Raw genomic sequence first — 21,165 nt, 5'->3', positions numbered from 1 at the left:
AGAGGTTCCACATGGCAGTAACGTGAGAAGTCCTTGCTTCTCATACCTTTCTCGCGTTTTCTACTGCGCTCTCGGCTTCCCTCCTGCTTGCTCTCATCCTTTTCAACCCTGCACAGCTTGCCAGTTTCCTCCTTGGAGGATCCTTTTCCCATTGCATCTCAGCAGTGGAGTGTTTAAACTCCTGTTTTGGAAAATGGAAGTGCTTTGGGCCAGTCACATTCACTGAGAAGCTAGAACGCTCACTCTGCTTCTCCAGCATGATCTTTGGACTCCTGATCATCTTCTTCTTCTCAGTTGTTGAGAAGCTAGAGTGCGCATTCTGTTTCTCCATAGTGACCCTTGGACTCATGGTCATCTTCTTCTTCTCAGTACATGACATAGGGCCACATTACGAGGTTGGCGGTAAGCCGCCGATGCCACCGGAGGTTTGCCGCCAACCCCATAACACTGTTTCCACAGCCCGAGATCCTGATGCCACCGGGACATTACAAGTCCCGGCGGCCCAGGATCTCAGGCTGTGGAAAATGTTGATCCCCAGTGCTTCCCTGACAACTTTGCCTACCGGGACTGATGTGCCCGGCAGGTCAGACCTGCTGTGCACAGAGGATCCAGTAGGCACAGTTGTAGTCTGCCGGTCTGAAATGGATGCCGGTACGTTGCTACCTGCACCCTTCATTCCAGACCGGCAGACTTGTAATGAGGTCAATAGAGTCAGATGTAATATACTTTGCACTCTCTGAAGTTGGAATCTTATCAAGTATACTAGTTTGACTAACTTGATAATAACAGATGCTGGCCCTATCAAAAGGAAGGAGGGGAGAATTAAACATTCTTCCATTTCGTCAAAGCTGACGCCCGAACCTGAACGTTAAACCGGACCTGCGGACCTTTGAGTGGTGTCCTGAGTAGCCTCGATAAGACAAAATACAGTTCGCCATGGCACATCGATTTTGTAAAAAACCCAAATTGGGTTAATAAACAAAAAACAAAAAAAAACAAAAAAACATTGGAGAAGGGCTTAGGTGTACTACTGCAGGGGAGTACTGTGTTCTCTGAACATGGTTGTCGCTAATCCCATGAGGGGGTCGCTCCCCCATGTGATCCTCGCTTGGTGCACCACCTCGTGGGGGACTATTGTACAGTCAATGCACCGCCCTGTCCTTATGGGAAAGGACTCCCCCAGGAGAAAAGGGTACGACATCCTTAGGTTTGTCACATACCTTTCCCCTTGCACTGCTGGTTTCTTCATCTGCAAGTGTAAAACGAGACATAAAGACAATATTACTGTGTTCTTTACCTTTTCTGTGTTCGACAGAAAAGCAATAAGGTTGGAGATCAAGAAACCATTGCATAATTCTGGGGTTAGCCTTATCCAGGTAAGGGTTGCGTGGCCAGTAACCCGTCAAAACTTTCTACCGGTAAGGTCATTGTGGTATTCTGCTTGTCTGGATTTGTGTAAGAGTTAGTGGAATGTTTGGTGCTAGTGCAGGAATGTGGAACATTAGCTGGGAAGTGTTCCATAGGATGGCAGTTGGATCTGAGCTGGCTGAGTGCTGGATATCCAGTTGTGTCTCTCTAGTACTACACCTAACTGTACTGGGCAATAAAGCGCAATTAACATACCCACTTGTGCTGCGTGGTACCTTCGAGCTGGCGGAAGAACCTACAACAATTTGGTGACGAGCTGGAGCTGTGAGGGGGAGCAGCGTTACGAGTCACCACTGTCCCCCGAAGGTCCATCTCATCTGAGCCAGCCAGCTATGTGGGGGCCTTTTCAGCACTCAGACCCAGGAAGGACTGTGCAGGGAACTGAGAGTGATGCTGGTTGATTGGAGACGGGAGCAAGGAGCCCAACAGGAGTGCCCCGAAGCTTTGCGGTTGCTGGCTTTTCCTGGCAGCTCATGGGGTAAGGACCAGCAACGGAGCTATGCAGCCCCAGAGTGTGTTTGCGGCCCGCTGCAACATGTGCGCCGGAGGCCTTTCACAGCTGCAAGAGTTGAGAGTCTTCTCCACTGGGAGATAGTGGCCTGGCGAGGATGGCCGCATGGATCCAGGGACAGGCTGGATGTTTTCCTGTTGCTGGCCCAACTCGGAATGATGATGCCAGCTGCCAGTGTCGTTGGGCTGGCAGATGCAGGCGTTCCAATACAACAGATGCAGGAGGGTGTCATCCTGCGGGGAGGAGGCACTGGCATGCCATCGGTTGTTGGCCCGATGTCAGACAAGCGAGTGAGGGGTAACGTCCTGTGAGGCGAAGCAGAAATAGTTGCTGACATCAAGTTCCCGGAAGTTGTGTCCTGTCGAGGAACTTCACAGGTACAGGGGCCACAGGAACAAGTATGTGAGTTACTGCCCAAGGGTAAACAGAACATTCATGGTGTGGACATGGGTGATCACGGCAAGAAAGCTTGTGTCAGTGAAATCAGCAGTGATGTTTCACAAGTCTCTACGTGTATGTGAAAAGGAAGAGTGAAGGTTACGTTTGGACTGTGGTAGGTGTTGTCTGGAGACCTGTTCCGTTGTTGTACTGCCTTTTGTTTGTGGTCTCCTTTAGTGTTGGGTGTTAGCATTGCACAGCGTGTAGGGGAAGGTTTGTATTATGTTTTGAGGCCTGTTATTACTGTCTGCTGTTTGGTTTGGGCATGCTTGGTGTGGCTGTGCTCGTTTTTTGTTCTGGCCTTACATACAGGACATTACAGATATTCCTGGGCTTTTGGTTCCCATCTTAACTTGGCTATGAGGGTGTTTTTGGGGTTTCAGGTCTGGGTGGATTATAAGTGGACTCGTGGGTGCTAGGTGGTTATGTATGTTTTTGCACTTTTATGCTCACAATGTTTAGTTACTTGGGTTGGTCTTGTCGGTGCAGGGTTTCCAAATGGCACCTTTTGGGGACTCGTAGTGCTCTGTTTTGGATAAAATGTTCTTACATGTTTATTTTCAGGAACTTTGAGAAAATGGGAGATGTTTTTGGTGGGGTGTTCTTTTTGTGTTTGTATGTTGTGTTCATCTTCTGGGGTGCAGTGAGGCGTTTTGGTTTTCGCGGTGGTCAATTAGTGGTGATCAAGTGTATGGCATTTTGCAGATGGTGCTGTGGGACATTGCAGTTTATGCTGCAGGGTGGTGTGCAGTGAGTTTTGCGGGGTATAGCTGTTCATCTACAGGGTGGTGTTTATGCAGCTAGTGCTGCAGGATTTCACGGTTTCAGCTGCAGGGCAATGTTTATGCAGCTAGTGCTGCAGGTTTTTACAGTTTATCTGCAGGGTGGTGTTTGTGCAGCCTGTGCTGCAGGGTTTTGCAGTTCATTCTGCAGGGTGGCATTTATACAGTTGGTGCTGTAGGGTAGTGCAGGGTAGTGCAGTATCATTCTGCAGTGTGGTGTTGTGCAGCGAAGTGCATGCGTCCATGCAGTTTGGTGGGGTTGTGTGTATTGGTGATGCGTGGTCAGCGGGGGTTTTTTGGTCAACAGGTGTATTCTAGAACAGTCCTCTTCCGGTTTTGGTGCTGTTTTACTGCCTGGGCGTTTGTCTAGTCTGTTTTGTGGGGTTGGTTGCCTTATTCTGCAGGTGAGGCCATCAACGGTGGGTACTATATCTAGGCAATGTTTATTTTTTGGTTGTCTGGGAAAGTTTTTTGGTTTATTTGGTGGATAGATTTCATTCTGGTGGTGTTTTGTTGTGCAGTTGGGGTTCAGGTGTTGTTTGGCCATTTTGTTCCTTGCTGAGGGGATGTGCGTGTCACCAGTCTAGGTTCAGGGACGGTTCTTTGTGTAGTTTGGGTACTAAGGTGGTTTTGTTTTGGTGTATTTGTCTGGCAGGTTGGTGTTTGTCGTATTTGCTTGCTCATGGATGAGGGCGTTTAGGGTTTGTGCCTGGGTGTGGCCAACCAAGGACCCCATGGGGGCAGCCTGAGGTATAAGGAGTTTTGTTCTTTAGGTGGTTTCGGAGTGTTGGGTGTTTTTGCTCAGGGGAGAGCAGTTGGTGAATGGGTGTGGCAGACCTAGGATCCCAGGGCTGCTGGTTCTCTGGAGGCTCCGGTCGCGTACAAAGCTTTGTCATGGTCGGCAGCGGCTTTCCAGATGTCAGCTTCTTCTCACTGGTGCGTCCTCTCTCTGGGGCTCTTCGCCGTTGCTTTGGATGGCCGGAGGTTCCACATGGCATTAACATGAACAGTCCTTGCTTCTGGGACCTTGCTTGCGTTCTCCTGCTGCGCTATCGGCTTCCCTCCTGCTGGCTCTCGTCCATTCACCCTTGCACGGCTTGCTGGTTTCCTATTTGAATGATCACTCTTCCTTTGCATCTCAGCGCCTGGAGTGTCTAAACTTCCACATTGGAAAATGACAGTGCTTTGGGCCAATCGCATTCGCTGAGAAGCTAGACGGCTCACTCTGCTTTGCCAGCGTGATCTTAAGACTCCTGATCATCTACTTCTTCTCAGTACATGACATAGAGTCAGTTGTAATATACTTTTCACTCTCTGAGTTTGGAACCTGATCAAGTATATTTGTTTGACTAACTTAATAACAGATACTGGCCCTATCAAAAGTAGGGCAGGGAGAATTAAACATTGGAGAAGGGTTTAGGTGTACTACTGCAGGGAAGTACTGCATCCTCTGAACATGGTTGTCCCTAATTCCCTAAGGGGGTTCCTCCCCCATGTCATCCTCTCTCGATTCATGACACCCATTGGGACTCTAGTACTGTGGATGCACTGCCCTGGCCTCATGGAAAAGCTCTCCCCATAGAGTAGAGCAGTGGTCTTCAAACTTTTTTGGCCGGGGCCCCCTTGAGCAAAATTTGGGCAGGTCGGGACCCCCTAGAAATGCCAAATGGACAGTATATATTGCGCTCCGTCACCTGCTCCCATCACAGTCGCGGGGCTCCCTCATCCCACTCCTACCCAGTTCCTGGTCTCTCCCCACCCCATCACACACCCTGGGCTCTCCCCACTCTGCTCCCACCACTATCCCATGTTTCCCGCCCATTGTGCTCCCACCATAGTCCCTGGGTTCCCCCCATCCTGTTCCCAACACAGTCTGAGGGCCAGTGGCGGCTGGTGATTTTTTTTAAGTGGAGAGGCATAACTATTTCCCCCAGAAATGCCATAGCGACCGAGCATAGTGAGGGAGCCCGAACCAATAAAGGGGAGTTCGGGGGGTTTCCCCCTGTGAATTTCTTTTCAATAATGGGTTAAAATGTTGCATTGTAGAGCATACTTTTAACAAAAAAATGGGTAAATAGCCAAACAGTTTGCAATTGGTGCTGCGGGGCCCAGGGGGAAGGCATGCCATTTGTTACTGGACATCTATGATAGTTGTCCAGTAAAAAGATACCATCCCTGTCCCCTGGGCCCCACTGGCCCTAACGCAATCAACATGATTATGTGTGTATGCAAGGCGCTGCACATTCATACAGCAATCACTGTATCATTCACATGAGCATCCATCACCATACACTCACTCATAACATAAAAACAATGAACATAAACGTACCTTCTGCATTGGCCTGCGTGTGGGTGCTGAAACGCCCTGCTCCAGGCTGTTCTGTCCGTTTGTGCGAGGAGGTGCAGGAGCTCCCCCTCAGACATACAGACATGCAGTGCCCCAGCCAGCATTTCCAATGAGCTATGCAATGCTGGCGAAGCAAAACACCCCAGCACTTGCATGGCTCAGTGAGCATGTGCGGCTGGGGACCTAAACTGAACTGTCAAAGGGAAACAGTGTTTCCCTTTGACAGTTCAGCCAGCCCAGGAGCACTCCATCAGCTGGAAAAAGCAGCTGAGGGAGTGCTCACTGTTTCACTGGGCTGGCTCCTTAGCGCCTCCATAATGGGTGAGGGGCCACTGGGTGGGCGCCCCCTCGCCATTATGCATGAGTGGCCTATAGGGCAATGCCTGTACCAAAAATGTAAAATGCTAGTGTGGGCCAGTCAAAATGGGCCACCATTTTGGCCAATGTGGACCAGTTTGATGAGTTACTTAACTATGCAGTTAGTAATTTTGACCATTGTTGCTGAATTTATCACAATTTACTTAACACAAAGTGCCCCCTTGGGTACTATTGAAACAGTGGGCCTCATTACAACCCTGGCGGTAGCTGTGCCGGAGTTGCATCTGGGTCCGGCACCCGCGTATGGGCAATTACTGGGTCATGCCGAGTTAGGCAGACCTGATAATTGCCCTTTCGCGGGTGCCGGTACCGGTAAATCCCCATTCCCATTGAGCCCTATAGGGCTCAATGGGAATGGGGAGCTTGGATGCACCGGCACCGTTAATAATGGTGCCGGTGCATCCGACGAGCTGTGCTCGCGGGTGCCGCACGCCTGCCTGGTCAGACCTGGTGGGCTGTCAGGCACCCGCAAGCACATCTCTTACTATGGCGGTACGGTAGCAACGGTGCTGGTAGCTTACCGGCACCGTTGTTACCGTACCGCCATAGTTGTAATGAGGCCCAGTCTGTGACTAAAGGAATGAATATCCATTTACAACTGCAGGCCACTTTTTAATTGTTGCCTGAGGCAGTTTCATGCTACAGCCTGACCATGTGAGCCACCCCTGCATATTTCTTCCAATCTAAAAAACAAACAAAAAAAATGTGTTTACATTTTTCTTTTTATATTTCATGCTGAGCTCTCGAGGGGTCGCCCAGGGATGCACCTGCGGACCCCTGGGGGGTCGCGACCCACAGTTTGAATACTGCTAGATTAGAGGGAGAGGAAGAGCGTAGGAGAGCAAGGAGAGGGAGAGAGCAGAAACAAGTGGGCGCACAGGAGGCTCATGTAGTGTCAAGGAAGTGAGCCGAGGATGATCGTAATGAGCAAGGGGGAGAACAGTGAGTGAGTTGATGACCAATAGGTTGGGTGGGGCAAGTCCATGGATAGTTTTAAAGGTAATGAAAAGCTTATTTTTAGCTCTTTGTTCCATAGATAGCCAACCAATCTGATGACGGGCAGAGGCGGTGGAGGTAAAACGATAAAGATTGAAAAGTCTGCAGAGTGCAAATTTGAGGACTTTCTCCAGAGTTGAAAATGCATAGAGGAGATGGGCACAATAGTCATATCTAGAAAGGACTAAGGAGGACATTAACTGTTTAGCATTATTGAAAGGAAGAAGATGACAGATATTTCTGACATTGCCAAGGTTTAGTCTGGCTGCAGTGGCATATATGAATATGAAAAGTGAGAAGTTGTGAGATGGTTTGAAGATGACACCACAGTTTTCAGAGGATGCAGAGTAAGGAAGCTATTCAGGCTAGAAGAGAAGAAGAGAGGGAGATGAAGTGAGAGTCTGATTGGCTAGGAAGTAGAGAACTTTAGTCTTAGTGGAGTTGAGCATGAGCAAGTCAGACGCTGTCCAATTTTTGATGGCAGAGAGAGACAGTTTGACATTTTTGACAACAGCTCATCGGATAAGGAGCAAAACGGGGAGAACATATGAGTGTCATCAGTGAAGAGTTGATAGGAGAAGTTGCACAAGGAGATCACTGTGCCAAGAGCTGAAGTATAGAGAATGAAGAGAAGTGGTTCAAGGACAGAACTTTGGGGAACTCCAACATTACAGGGGTGAGTGCAGAGGTAAGACTGCTCCAGGGCACCTGGAAAGTGTCTAGGGGTCAAGGTATGAAGCAAACCAAGCAGGGGTCTTATCTCTATTGATGCCAATGAGAGATAATGTATAGAGAAGATCCAAACGGTCGACAGTATCAAAGGCAGCAGAGTGGTTGAGAAGAATAAGAATAAATGAATGGTTCATTTTACATGCAGAGGAGATGAAATTGCTGACATTGAGGGGATCTGTCTCAGCAGAATGCAGAGGTTGCAAGCCAGATTGAAGAGGATTTCGGAGGTTGTGAGTATCAAGGAACTATAAAGTAGATTGAATATTACTCGCTCTAATATTTTTGCAATAGTGTGGTAGAAGATAGAAAGTATGAAACTTGGCAGGACAGTTGGGATTAAGATAAGGTTTATTAAGGATTGGGATGACAGTAACTGATTTATAGGATGAGGGAAAAGTAGCAAGAGATTAGTTGAAGCGGGAAGTAAGTTGTGGAGCAACACTAGGAGCTATGTGCTTCACAATGTTTGAGGACGGTGGTTCAGTGGGGGCACATGAAGGGTTAGCCATGAGGAGTAAGGTAAGGCTATCATCAGGGTCGTTGGGCACAAAGGAAGCCATAGTAGCGAGAAAGCAGGGTAGAAATGGTGTAGAAAAGTGAGTAGGATGAGGGGATAGAAGAAACATAGTGAGGGTAGTGTGAATGGTAGAAATTGTGGAGGCAAAGTAGAGAGAAAAATCATTCAAATCAAATCAAAGACCAGAAACAAGCCCATGAACCTCAGACAGAACCTACCACCCAACACTGCATTCGCTCAATTTCTGCTCGTGCAAAGTCTGAGAAGCAAGCTCTAGCAGGGCATAGGCAGATGAAAGGCGTGTAAAAGAGTCAAGGGTGATAAGAGGATGCCTCAAAATCCAGCCAGTTTCAATAAGTAAAAAGAAGAGACAGTTTGGGACCAGAGCAGAGCTGAGGAGAAGTTGGGACTTCTGCTTCAAGTCAAAATGTTCACTGGCTATTTCATGATCTCAGCCCAACACTGGCCACGAAGAGATGAACACTTTTTTCCTATTTCTCTAATCATGACAGGTCTTACAGAAAGACACCCCATTGAAACAATCACTAAGAAACAAAGTACATGAGAACAAAGGTATGGCCTCTCAAAGTGAGCCAAGAGCAGTAGTTTAAAAAGTAGTATTTGTGAGAGAAGATATGGAAGCAGGAGAGCCATAAAGAGTAGGGAGTATCGATACCAGGTACCTGAGGCAGACTAGATGAACATAGTCGCCAAAGCCCTTCAGGAGTGCTGTGAACAGAGTGTTGGAGCTAATAAGTGACCAAGTGTGGAGAACACTATGGGCCTCATTCCGACCCAGGCGGTAAGGGGTTTACGGCAGCATAAACAGCGCCGACCCTTACCGCCTGATTCCGAGGTCCCTTAGCGCCATGGAGGATTTAACACCTGCTTTTAGCAGGTGTTAAAATCCATGGCGCTAAGGGACCTTGTTGTTAATTACGTCACCGTAATTTACGGTGGCGTAATTAACCCCTTCCCCACTCCCATTATGCCCTACGGGGCAAAAATGGGAATGGGGAAGGGTAAATGGGCATTGGGGACTTACCGCCCCGCCAACCTCGGAATGGGGCGGTAAGTCCGCCAACCACCATGGCGTAAACGTAGTTTACGCCATGGTGGTAAAGGTACGACCCAGGCGGTAACTTACCGCCTGGGTCGGAATGAGGCCCTATAACCCTTAAGGGGGCACCTATGGAAATAAGGAGTCAGATTCCTGGTGTGACACGCACCACATTACCCCTGAGTGGAAAGGGCACTATAGCCAATGACGGGGCGCCTATGGAAATCCGACATCAGATTACTGGTGTGACATGCACCACCTTTCTCATCCTATTTCATCAGAGCAGGCTGACTTCACCAAAATCTGGGGCATCGGGAGCTGCTCGAACAGCGCAAAACAGCAGTTTTTGGAGAGGGTATGCCCTGTGGGGCTTAGTTGCTTGCTTAGGAAAGACATTTAGCAATTGTTGCATTTTTTCAGGCCGAGCGTGCATCATGCTCTAAATTACTTTAGAGGATGTGTTACTGGCCATAAGGATGGTGCTTTCAATATGAGGCAATTTCTGAAATTATGAACCTTTTTACCCGTGTACCCAACACTAGACCCTTTAAGACGAGGTAGCAATACTTTGAGATGGATGGAGATGCAGAATATACTCAAACATCAATAAACAGACTGACTCAGGTCATTGACAAAGTACGTCTGTTTTAATATCAATTATCTAAAACGGGGAGTTGCAACGAACATCAACGAATATCTGCTTGATCTTCTCACTTAACAAATTTCATTGAAAAATACAACATTTATAGTAAAAACTCATCATCATTGACGTCAATCTACGTGGCAAACTACAAAAATCTACTTGGGAAACTGATTGGCTTAACAGGAACATCTAGGTATACGTTCCATACTTGTTGTGAAGGTGATTGGGTCTCTAACTTCCAGTGGGCCAAATAAGCCCTCATCTAGTGCAAGTCACTATAAATGTCATCAAATACACACCGTCCCATTGGTTATACAAACTATAGGGCTCTCTATTATGTGTTCCTCTACAATTGGTTGGCACCTTTGCACCCCTCTGTACTATTCCACACATGCTAGCAACACGCAGGCTGGCACCAAGGTGCTGGTGGGCTGGTCATAACCATAGATTCCCACCTCATTAGCCTGTCATCTATCATCACTCTTGCGGTCTGCCAGTCAATTAGCCCTTTGATCATTGGCCTTGGAAATGTTCTCTGTGCCTGAGAATAAAAGGGAGTAGAGGCATACTCTGTCTCTTGGTTTCGATACAGCTCAACTCAGTATCTATTTTCATCAATCCACGTGACTAGAGAATGTGTTTCAGAGCTTTTCGGTATTTGAAATACTATTAATGATGAACCTCTGACGTCTTCAATGTTCTTGCTCCACACCTCAAACAGGAGTTTGTTCTTTTCTCTTGTTTTGTAGCTATTGAATGAACATCCAAGCTCACAGTGGCCTTTACTGTTTGGTACTGAGCGAGCCAAGTTCTTCTTGAATCTACCTACCTCTGGTATTAAATTATTTTCCAACTGCGCCACACTGAAAAAGCCTGTCTAGTTACTATGGCCAAACTCTGCTAAAGTGTGTTGTGTAAAATCCATAGTCTATACATTCTTATGCATATACATTGGCGCATTGCCACAATCTATTTACTACGTAGCCAGCCTTTAAGAATACTTTGTCTGCTTGCGTAACTGCACCTGTACTATTGTAAAATGACTTGATGTTTTCTTCATTGTTTCTGTAGCATGAGCATCTTTATCTCAAGCATGAAATGTTGCTCATCTTTAACACCTCCTCCTTAGATCTTCATAGAAAGCTTACATTCATCAGCATGTCATCAATCTTCTCTTTTGCTCGTTTTTCACACTTCTGGGATTTCATTCAAATGGTCATCATGTTATCGGAGTGCATATACGGCTTTCTCAATAGGTATCTTACTTCCAGGATTCTTTTCGGTGTAGGTACTCTCACTGGTACTGCACGTGTCTCACACTCTGGCTCTCAACATATAGGCATCATGGGGGTGTAGCTTTCAGTGGGGGTACTTGGCTCCACCTCTACACCTTCCTTGGGGTTTATTTCAAAATCGACCAGCATCATCCTTGTATTTCCAAAGCACTTCTAAGATGGCTGCCCCACACATGACCCTGTAGCCTTTGTCTGCCTGGTTGCTGCCCCCACTGTGATTGGCTGCCTCCTACTACCAGCCAGTGAGAGGTGCCGGCAGGCGAAAGCTGGCCCCTCCTGCCAAGGCCCACAGCCAAGGCCATGTCTGAGCCAGTCCAGGCCGGTGAGGGCCCCCACACTTTCACCACCACAAATTATGCTGCTGCCTGCTGGGTAAATCCTGCTCTCCCATGAACTTGGGGCCCCAGCACCCCTACGAACTTTTGAGCATCCAGTGAGTGATGGTTGAACTTTGCTTCCTCCACTAGCAGCCTGATCTATATCTTTGCACATCTCACGTTGCTTATCCTCTTCTCCTTCTCGTCTCTCTCTGGTGTGTGCTCTGCTCAAAATCATTTTTAGCTGTGTGCATTTACATCCTGCATCCTTTCATGAAAATCGTTTTTAGTGTGTGTATTTACATGCAGCACCCTTTCATGGAAATCGTTTTTAGCTGTGTGAATTTACATGCAGCACCCTTTCATGGAAATCGTTTTTAGCTGTGTGTATTTACATGCAGCACCCTTTCATGAAAATAGTTTTTAGCTGTGTGTATTTACATCCTCATGCACTGCATGTATGGACTTTCATTGAAATTTGCTTTTAACTGTGTGTATTTACATTCTGATTCACTGCATTTGAGGCCTTTCATTGAAATTCACTTTTAGCTGTGTGTATTTACATCCTGCACTCTAACTTCATTGCATTGTGTTCTTTTCTACTGATAGGCCACCTTTGAGATTAGGTCAGAACTATGCAGTGCAGTCACCCTTCTCCTTTCAACTTCTCTCTGTAACCCTAATGGCACTCACCATCTCTCCTAGCTTCTCTAATTGCTACTCTATCTATTATCCCCCTCTCTCACTAAGTCTGGGATGAATAATCACAAAAAAGACATCTTGCGTGCAAACCCTGGCCTCTCCATCCAGACACTTACACCAGCGCTACCTCCAGAGAGGTCTTCACGGACATCCTCTTCTCTGTCCCCTCTCCAGATCTTTGGACTCCTCATCTCATCTCTACTCACTTCCTCTCCCATTAACGGTGGGACCAAGTGGGAAGTTCTCTTGGCTGGCTTCTCATCCTCACGCTGCATTGTTAATGTCTACCACACTGGCACTATCCTTGTTCAGGGTCCTCAACCCAATCTCCTACTTTTTGACCGGGTCCTACCTTCTCTCATTAACTTCCTTCCTTCTGCAGCCTCTCCCCTCACCATTCTCACTGTCCCTCTTCCCCTGACCTGCTTGCATCCCCAGGTGTCTTCATTCTACTTGATCTCTCTTCTGCCTTTGACACTGTAAACCATTCCATCCTCATACAAAGGCTCCACAATTCCCTTGGTATCTTGGAACGGGCACTGGAATGGCTGACTTCTTTCCTAACTGACCGCTCTTCCCATGTCATCCTGGGCACCTTTTCCTCTCCTACTTCCTTCTCCACCTGTTGTGTCTCCCAGGGATCTATCTTCTCCCACTGACTCTTTAACATCTACATTGCTCAGTTGACATAGCTCATCTCATCCTTCTCCCCCCAACTTCCAGTGTTATGCAGATAACACACAACTCTTTTTCAGACTTCCTGCTGACTCACTGTCACCTTCCTTCATCCCTGACTGCCTGTCTGCCATCCAGGCTTGGTGCTCTTCCAATGACCTCTGCCTCAATGTCAGCAAACTGAGATCCTTCCTATTGGGACCCCTGCTCCCTCCTTCTTCCCTTCTCTCTGGCCTCCGACCTTGGGCTCTCCCCCTGATCCTTCCTCTGAAACCAGAAACCTTGGAGTCATCTTTGACTTCTCTTTGTCCATCCTCCTTGACACGCAGGACATTGCCAAGAAGTCCCACTTCCAACTCTTCCTTTTCAAATGAATTATCCCATTTCTCACTTTCCCCCAGAAGCTCAATGTTTCCCAAGCCCTGGTTCTCTCTAGGCTTGACTATTGCAACAGCCTCCTCCTAAATCTACCTTGTTCCACTCAGCCACCCCTTCAGCAAATCCAGAATAGAGTAGCAAGACTTATCCTTGCCCTTAAACCAAGGGACCACATCTCTCTTGCCTTAAAAAGCCTCCACTGGCTCCCGGTTGCTGCACGGATCAAATTCAAATTCGTCCGCATCATCCACAAGGCAGTCTGGGGCCGGGGACCACACGACCGGCAACTCTTTCCTACCAAATACTCTCCTTCTAGACCACTATGCTCCTCTGGCACCAACTCTCTGTGTGTAAAGTGTTTCGCTAAACAGAGAGCAGGAGGTTGCTCGCTTTCCTCTGCTGGATCTCTCCTCTGGAACAGCCTCCCAATCCCTCTGCATCTTGAGCAGGACCTTCTGAAGGTCCCAAAGCACCTCAAGACTCTCCTTTTTTGCTTCTTCTTCCCTTCTTCCTTCCTCTGCTAATCCCACAGTTGCTATGATTGGTGTCTTGGACCCTTATGCATCCTCTGGGCCTCTGACTATTCACACCCAATCTCCCCAGCATCTGTCTTCCTCAGCACTTGCCTCAGCACACCCTCCTCACTGGAGATTCACACTTTCCTCCCAACGCGGCTCCTGGCCGCATAGCACTTACCATACCTTGCACTTCATCTGTGGCTCACCTTCGAGCACGGACATCACAGCCCCTACCTCACTGTCCTCTTCCTTCCTCCACTTGCACAATATGAATACTCACAAGGCATAGCAGGTTCTGCCGTCCCTTCCCCCTCCGTCTTTTTTGTATTTAATTGTACTAACATCCCATGTTCCCTCCCTGCTGCTCTGTGGGTGCTTTGCAACAGAATGTATTACCTGTGTAAGCGTCTAACAAGCAAACAATAAATGAATAAATAAATAAATAAATACATAAATAAATACATTACCTGTGAGTGAGAAGGGCACTATAAAACTTATGGGGATACCTCTGGAAATTAGGAATCAGATTCCTGGTGTGACATGCACCACATCACCCCTGAATGGGAAGCGCAATATAACCCTTTAGGCGACACCTGTAGAAATTAGGAGTCAGATTCCTGGTGTGACGTGCACCACATTCCCCCTGTGTGAGAAGGTTACTATAACCCTTAAGAGGGAGCCTCTGGAAATCAGGAGTCAGATTACTGGTGTGACGTGCAACACATCACCCCATAGTGGGTAGGGTATTATGTAAAAACCGGGCAAAGTAAGGCACCCTCTGAATTGGGCAGAGCAATATATCTCATATGTATATATTTGTATTTAATGTAATCTATATAGCGCTTTCGCCAGAGCGCTGAACAAGGACATTAAAATACAGTACAATAAGAAATGTAAATATGAAGCAAAAATAAACAGAAGAGCTCATTTTAAGTGGAAATAAGGAAGGAAATGATATGATATGATAGGTTATTTATAATGCGCTTAGCACCCAGAGGTTTCTAAGCGCGGACCCGGGGATCGAAACTGTGTTGCTCCGTGTTGCCTTGCTTCCAAGGTGAGCACGTTGCCGCTGAGCTATCCTCCCGAGATTTATTTATTTTTGTATTTTCTTGTGCATTTGTAAGGGCTTATACACCAAGTAAATTGTGCTGAAATGAGCTTTGAATTGCGTATGACAAATATCAAAGGAGGATTAAGAACTAATATCTAATGGCAAGGGATTCCAGTGCTTCTGGGCAAGAAGGGAGACGGAATGGAAACTAGATGTTGCACAAGGAGTTTTAAATACAGATAGAAGATGAATACATTGAGAGCAAGGAGATCAGGGAAGAGCTGGTGGTGTAGAGCAAGATCAGCTCAGCAAGAAAAAGGGGGGGGGGATAAGGCCATAAACACATTTACATACAATGCATAGAAAGTGGAAACGAAGACTACAGTCAAAAGGAAGAAGGGAGTTGGTAACAAGGGTCAGTGTAAAAGAGGATCAGGGAGGTAAGGAAGATGAGGAGACAAATAGCTAAATTTAAAGGAGCTCAGAGGAGAGTAAGGTGGGAAGCAGGAAGCCCAAAGAGGAGGGCAGCTGAGTAGTCAAGTCAAGAAAGTACAGAAGAAGTGATAAGAAAGAAGTTTAGTGGTGAATATTCAAAGGTTGATCACGACAGATTCGGGCAGTGGTAAAGATATGATTGCAAAGGAAAGGGAATGGTCAAGTGACTCCAAGATTACTTGCAGAGAAAGAGAATGAAAGAAAAGTAGGAGAAAAGGAAACACCTGAGACAGGGTGTGTGTGTGAATGCGAAGAGGAAGGAAAACATAGCAGTTTGGTAGCATATTATAGTGCGGTGCTCGCCACACTATATTTAAGGTGAGTATCAGGTTTCATAGGAAACGCAAAAATTGAATTGCTAATAACTTTTGGCTTGCATGACGGATTTGGCTAAAATTTGGCAAGCAACATGTACTCACGGCTCCCCTTCCCCCAAACTGGACATTTTGGTAAAGATCCATTAAAAGATAAAGAGATTATTAAGAAAGTAAAAAAATACAGTTTCGGCCTAGTCCCCCTTCCTTTTCCCATAGAGAAAAAGTCAAATGTTTTCTCAAGCGTACAGCGGAAACTGCGGGATGTATTTGAACCAGCTATGAAACAACTTGGACATGAAGCATTCACTCTATTTCTGGGGGTTAGAGGGTATCTGGGATTATTGCATCCAGTAGTTTAAAACATATTTGACAGAGAAGGGTGCTACCCCTTCTCCCAAAATTATAGTGATATCTCCCACGGTACTTTGCAGCAGAGAGGCTGACAGGCTTTTCAGAAATGAAAAAGCAGCCATTTTCTCTCAAAATTATATTGCTAATAACATTTGACTTGCTAGATGGATTTGTAGGAAATTCTAAAAACAATTTGTTTGGCAAAGCCCAACCCCCTGCCCCCAAACTGCAAATTCTGGGAACAATACGCTGTAAAATTAAAAAGTTATTAAGAAAACAAAACACCACAGTTTCACAGTTTTCAGCCCATTCATTTTCCCATAGAGAAAAAGTGCAGTTTTAGCAGAGCTATAGCACGGAAACTGCTTGGCAGAATTGGACCAAATAAGAAATAACATGGGCCCAAAGCATTGACTTGGCTTAAATGTCTTGACTGCTTTGGGGTAAATCCATCCAGTAGTTTTTAAAATATTTGATAGAGAAAGAGGTGCCCTCTGCTCCTTAAAACCTTTATGTCAGTGTTGGTGCGTTTTACTACAGAGAGGCTGAGCACCTGGGCAGGGAGAGACGGTATGAGTGGACCCCCCGCATAGAATTTGCATTAGGATTCATTGTCCCAGACACTACATTTCTGGTGTGGATTTAAAATAATGGCCAGGGCAATATAACCCTATGATGTGGGCCTGTGGCAAAATAGTGGCTGTCTTTGAGACTGTATACAGAGTAAAGAATCAGCTGTACTCTTCATCCCCAGAGAGTGCATGATGAGTATATACGTTGCTGGGAACTATATCCCTGAGATAGTATACAAAATAAAGAAGTAGCTTCGGGATTTTTCCCTGAGATGGTATTGTGAGGAAAAACGCTGCTAGGCACTATGGAGCTCATTATAAGTATGTCGATAAGTGTAGAAAGTAGCAGTAATTCCGTTACTGTCACATTCACCACCCTGCTGAATTAAGACATGCTGAAAATGGATGCTAATTCCGGCAGAATTTGCACTGGCTGAAATACCATTGTGTCTGAGTGGTAATTTCACCAGTGCTAATTCCACCTGTGGAATTAGAGTCAGAAATTAAAAAAAGGTAATTCCACTGCATTATAAGTGGAAATACCACTGAAATAACACTGAAAATGGGTGGTAATTCCACCAAAAAATCTACACCGTTACCTCCACCAAACAGGTGGCGGTAGATGCATTCAAGTAAAGAAAATGAAGCCAAAGGTGTACCCAATGGACTCAAACAGTGTATATAAAGAACACACCTTCCCCATATTCACTTGCAAGCATCATGCAGCCCATGTCAGTTGCCAACTATAAGATCCAGGGACTCCTACTATATATTGACCTACCGATGATAGCACACCGGCAGCAAAAAAGGAACCCACCAGGGACAAGCCAGAGGAGATACGTGAGAAGAAGGGCTCCTATTCCCAGAATTAGACCATTGATAACACTGTATTGCCTCAACCGCCAAACCATTGCAGACCTTCTCACCCTTATCCAGACTGACATTGGGAGTACCATCAATATACAAACAGCTGTACCATGGACGCTGAAGCTGGTATCAGTCCTGCACTTTTGTTCTACAGGCATATATCAACACACCAACTGCATGCTTCATAGCATGTCACAATCAACATTTTCAAAAGTGCTAGGACAAGTGCTGGATGAAATACTGAAACATGTGCACAGCACATCTCTCAGCCCAGCACCCGTGCAGAGGTGCATGCACAGAATGCCAGATTTTACACCACTTCCCACTTCAACAATGTAATAGCAGCTCTGGACTGTACGCATGTGGCACTGATGGAGGCCCAGGTATCAGAGCATGTGTTTCGAAACAGGAAGCAGTACCATTCACTGAATGTTCAATGTACATGCGACGCAGACCTCACTGTGACCCACTCCTGTGCCCGTTTCTCGGGTTGAAGTCATACCATGGTACTACGGAGCAGCACCGTGCCTGCATACATGGAGTCCCACGGAGGCCCGCATACTTGGGTCCTCGGTATGTGTCGACAAAGGTGAATGTGGAAGTGAAAGGGGGGTGGCAAAGATACACCATGCTCAAAGTATCCTGGGGCATGATCCACATGTTGTTGCAAATACCCCATGCCATACCTCCCCCACACTTATGGCAGTCAGGCTGAATGGACTAAAAGTCCAAGAATGCATAGAAAACCATAAATGAATATGCATTTCAGTGGTAGAGCAGCCCCTTACCTACCTCACCCATTTGATGCCGGGCCCAGGTGGCCACACATGGAAGCAGAAAGGAAAGTACCCCACCATTCTCAGTAGCACATAACTGTCCAAATACATACAAAATGCAAATCAAACACACTGCCACAGGCACACATCAACTACACCACAGTGCCCAGGAAAAAGGCAGCACAATTCACAACATGGAATGCAACCATTAGGATGTGCAGGGATGATTGGGGGAAGCAGGTGTGCTCTGAGACCCCAACTGGCCCATAGAGTCGGGGTTTGCTCAGAAGCATTTTAAGACAAGATAGTAGCAGCACCCGTGAGATGGATGGGGGTGCAGATTAATACTCCAACACCAAATCAATAATGAAATTTCGACGGTTTGGCAAAGGGAGGCCGTTTAATAACAAGCACAAAAAACGGGGAGTCTCATGAATATCAGCGGATGCGTGATCTTCCTTCTCGTTTTATAACCCCAACGAACTTCATAAAAAACACATCATTTATACTAAAAACTTATCATCACTGACGTTTAACGCTTAAAAGTTGGCATATAATTCTATTGGTTTGGAAAAGGTAACTTTACTATAGGTACTCTGGGCCTCATCACGAGTTTGGCGGTAACCCTTAAATCCGGCGGTAATGCTATTAGCGCCGCATTTAAGGGTCCACCAGATCATGAGTACAAATACCGCTGGCGCTATTACAGCTGGCGCAAGTACAGCCGGTTGTAAAAGCGCCAGCTGTAAAAGCACCAGTATCCATTTGCACTATTACAGAGCAATCACGAGTCCGGCGTATGCACTATTAGTGCCAGAAAAGCGGCGGGTAATCCCCCAAAAATACCTCTAGCCAAATGCTGGTGGTAAAGAAAACAGGACACAGCAATAAGGGCCCAGGTGAAACCAATGCAAATCAGAGGCGTACAAAGGACCCACCCATGCACAACACAGACTTTTAAACACCATGCTGCCATTTGGAGCCGGGAGCCTTGATGCAGACATCTACTTGCTGCACCTGGAGCTACTGAGGCCAGGCAACCAGACCAGCGCCCCGGGAGCGCAGGGGTTGGTGGGGATGAGGAGAAGGAGGAGAGCAGCACCAACACTGCAACATTCCCTGGCATGTACCTCGCACGAGAACCCTTGGACATGTTCAACATGGCAGAACACACCCAGTCTGAATGGCAAAGACATGTGCCAGCACAGTCACATATGGAACGCCAACTACCACAAAGCCTCCTGTGTGTCGCTGTTTTGCTTCTCACCTTGACACAGCAGAGACATCCCACCCTGGCTACCCGACAGTCATGCCAAAGGTGCGTGAAGGTAGGCACATCCACAAAAGCACTACACACAAGTAGTATGATTTGCGACAATGTACATCCCAGAAACACTGACCCCTGATTGTCCAATCACATGCCTGGAGAACTGTACATAATTATGCCAATCAGCAAACGCAACAGCAGCCAAAGGGATTGCCAATGACACAGGGGCTAACAACATGTCGCATTCACAAGCAGATGGAAGGGTCCCCTCCTCCAGTGACAAGAGACAGAGTACTCTTACGTTTGGCAACAGGGGTGTTGCAGTTAGTAAGTACTTCATTGAATCAATGCTGCCCCTAGCACTGCACACACTACAATGTAAGTGACCATGTGATAACTTGCCCACATGTAACACATGAGTGTTATGCACATATCAACTCACATATACATAGATACACAGCTGCATGGCAACCTCATACCATGCATGTCACTGAAGGCAAAGGGTGGATGCCAGCATTGCAATAGGATAGCATGACCTCTTCAACACAAACGCGATCCTGCTGCCAATGTCACTGATGACTGAGCCTTGTGCACCCACTGAACCAACCTTGTCCTCATACCTGCATTCTCTCCCCTGCAGGTGAATCTGGATATCCCCAGTACACATGGCCGATGACCCCTGTGCGTCATCCACACACTGCAGCTGAGTGGGCATACAACATTGCCCGTGGACGTACATGCATCTGCGTGGAGAGGGTATTTGGACTGCTGAAAGCACACTTCCAGTGCCTAGACCGTATGGGAGGGGCATTGATGTATGCCCCTGAAAATGTTGGCAAAATTGTACTTACATATGCCATGCTGCACAACATTTGCTGTTGCAGGAATGTGCCACTGCCCCCCGATGCTGATGTGCAGTCACCTGAGGGTGGGAGTGAAGATGATGATGTGCAAGAAGGTGTTGCACGTGCACACAGGAATGGGGTGTGACAGGGGAGGTTGGCCAGACAGGGCTTGATTGAGAATTATTCTTGATACAGGTGATGGCTACATTTTACATATATCACTTGAACATTAAAGAGCACCTTATCACAATCATGACTGTCCATGCTTTGTATGAATTATGAACATTTTTATTTAATGATTGACAAACCCCCTCCCCCGAGTGAACACCCAGCACACAATCCACCCTCCCCCCAGTGAACACCCAGCACACAATCCCCCCTCCCCCAGTGAATACCCAGCACACAATCCTCTCTCCCCCAGTGAATACCCAGCACACAATCCCCCCTCCCACAGTGAACACCCAGCACACAATCCCCCCTCCCCTCAGTTAACTCCCCACACCAGTGCATGTAGGTGCATATTCTCAGGGCACCCACAACAATGCCATGTCTATCTATGATGGTCGCGGACGCTTTCCATGTCCTGGCCCCTCTGGTGTGTGTGATCTCAGGTGATGCAATGAACGGCGCCTAGGTGAAGGCTCCAGGGATCCCTCCGTGGGTGTAGTGGAGGTTGATGGGACCCGGTGACCTGCAGCTGCTGGCGGAGAAGGTTGTTTGATTCCCTTGTCTGCTCTGCAAGTGCAGATACTGCCTCGCACAACTCCCGTACCCTTTGGCCAAAACCTGTCAGGGCTGCGGTATATTGCTCCACCACTTTCCGGGTGCTTGCGTTGTCTCAGGCCATGTACTTGCAGCCATGCCGTATGGATTCGCTGATGGCCTTGATGTGCCAGCTGTGCAC

This window comes from Ambystoma mexicanum, chromosome 8 (assembly GCF_040938575.1).
Source record: "Ambystoma mexicanum isolate Mex_15411 chromosome 8, UKY_AmexF1_1, whole genome shotgun sequence".
Classification (NCBI taxonomy): domain Eukaryota; kingdom Metazoa; phylum Chordata; class Amphibia; order Caudata; family Ambystomatidae; genus Ambystoma; species Ambystoma mexicanum.
The sequence above is the reverse complement of the archived record's forward strand: the minus strand, read 5'-3'. Positions refer to the sequence as shown.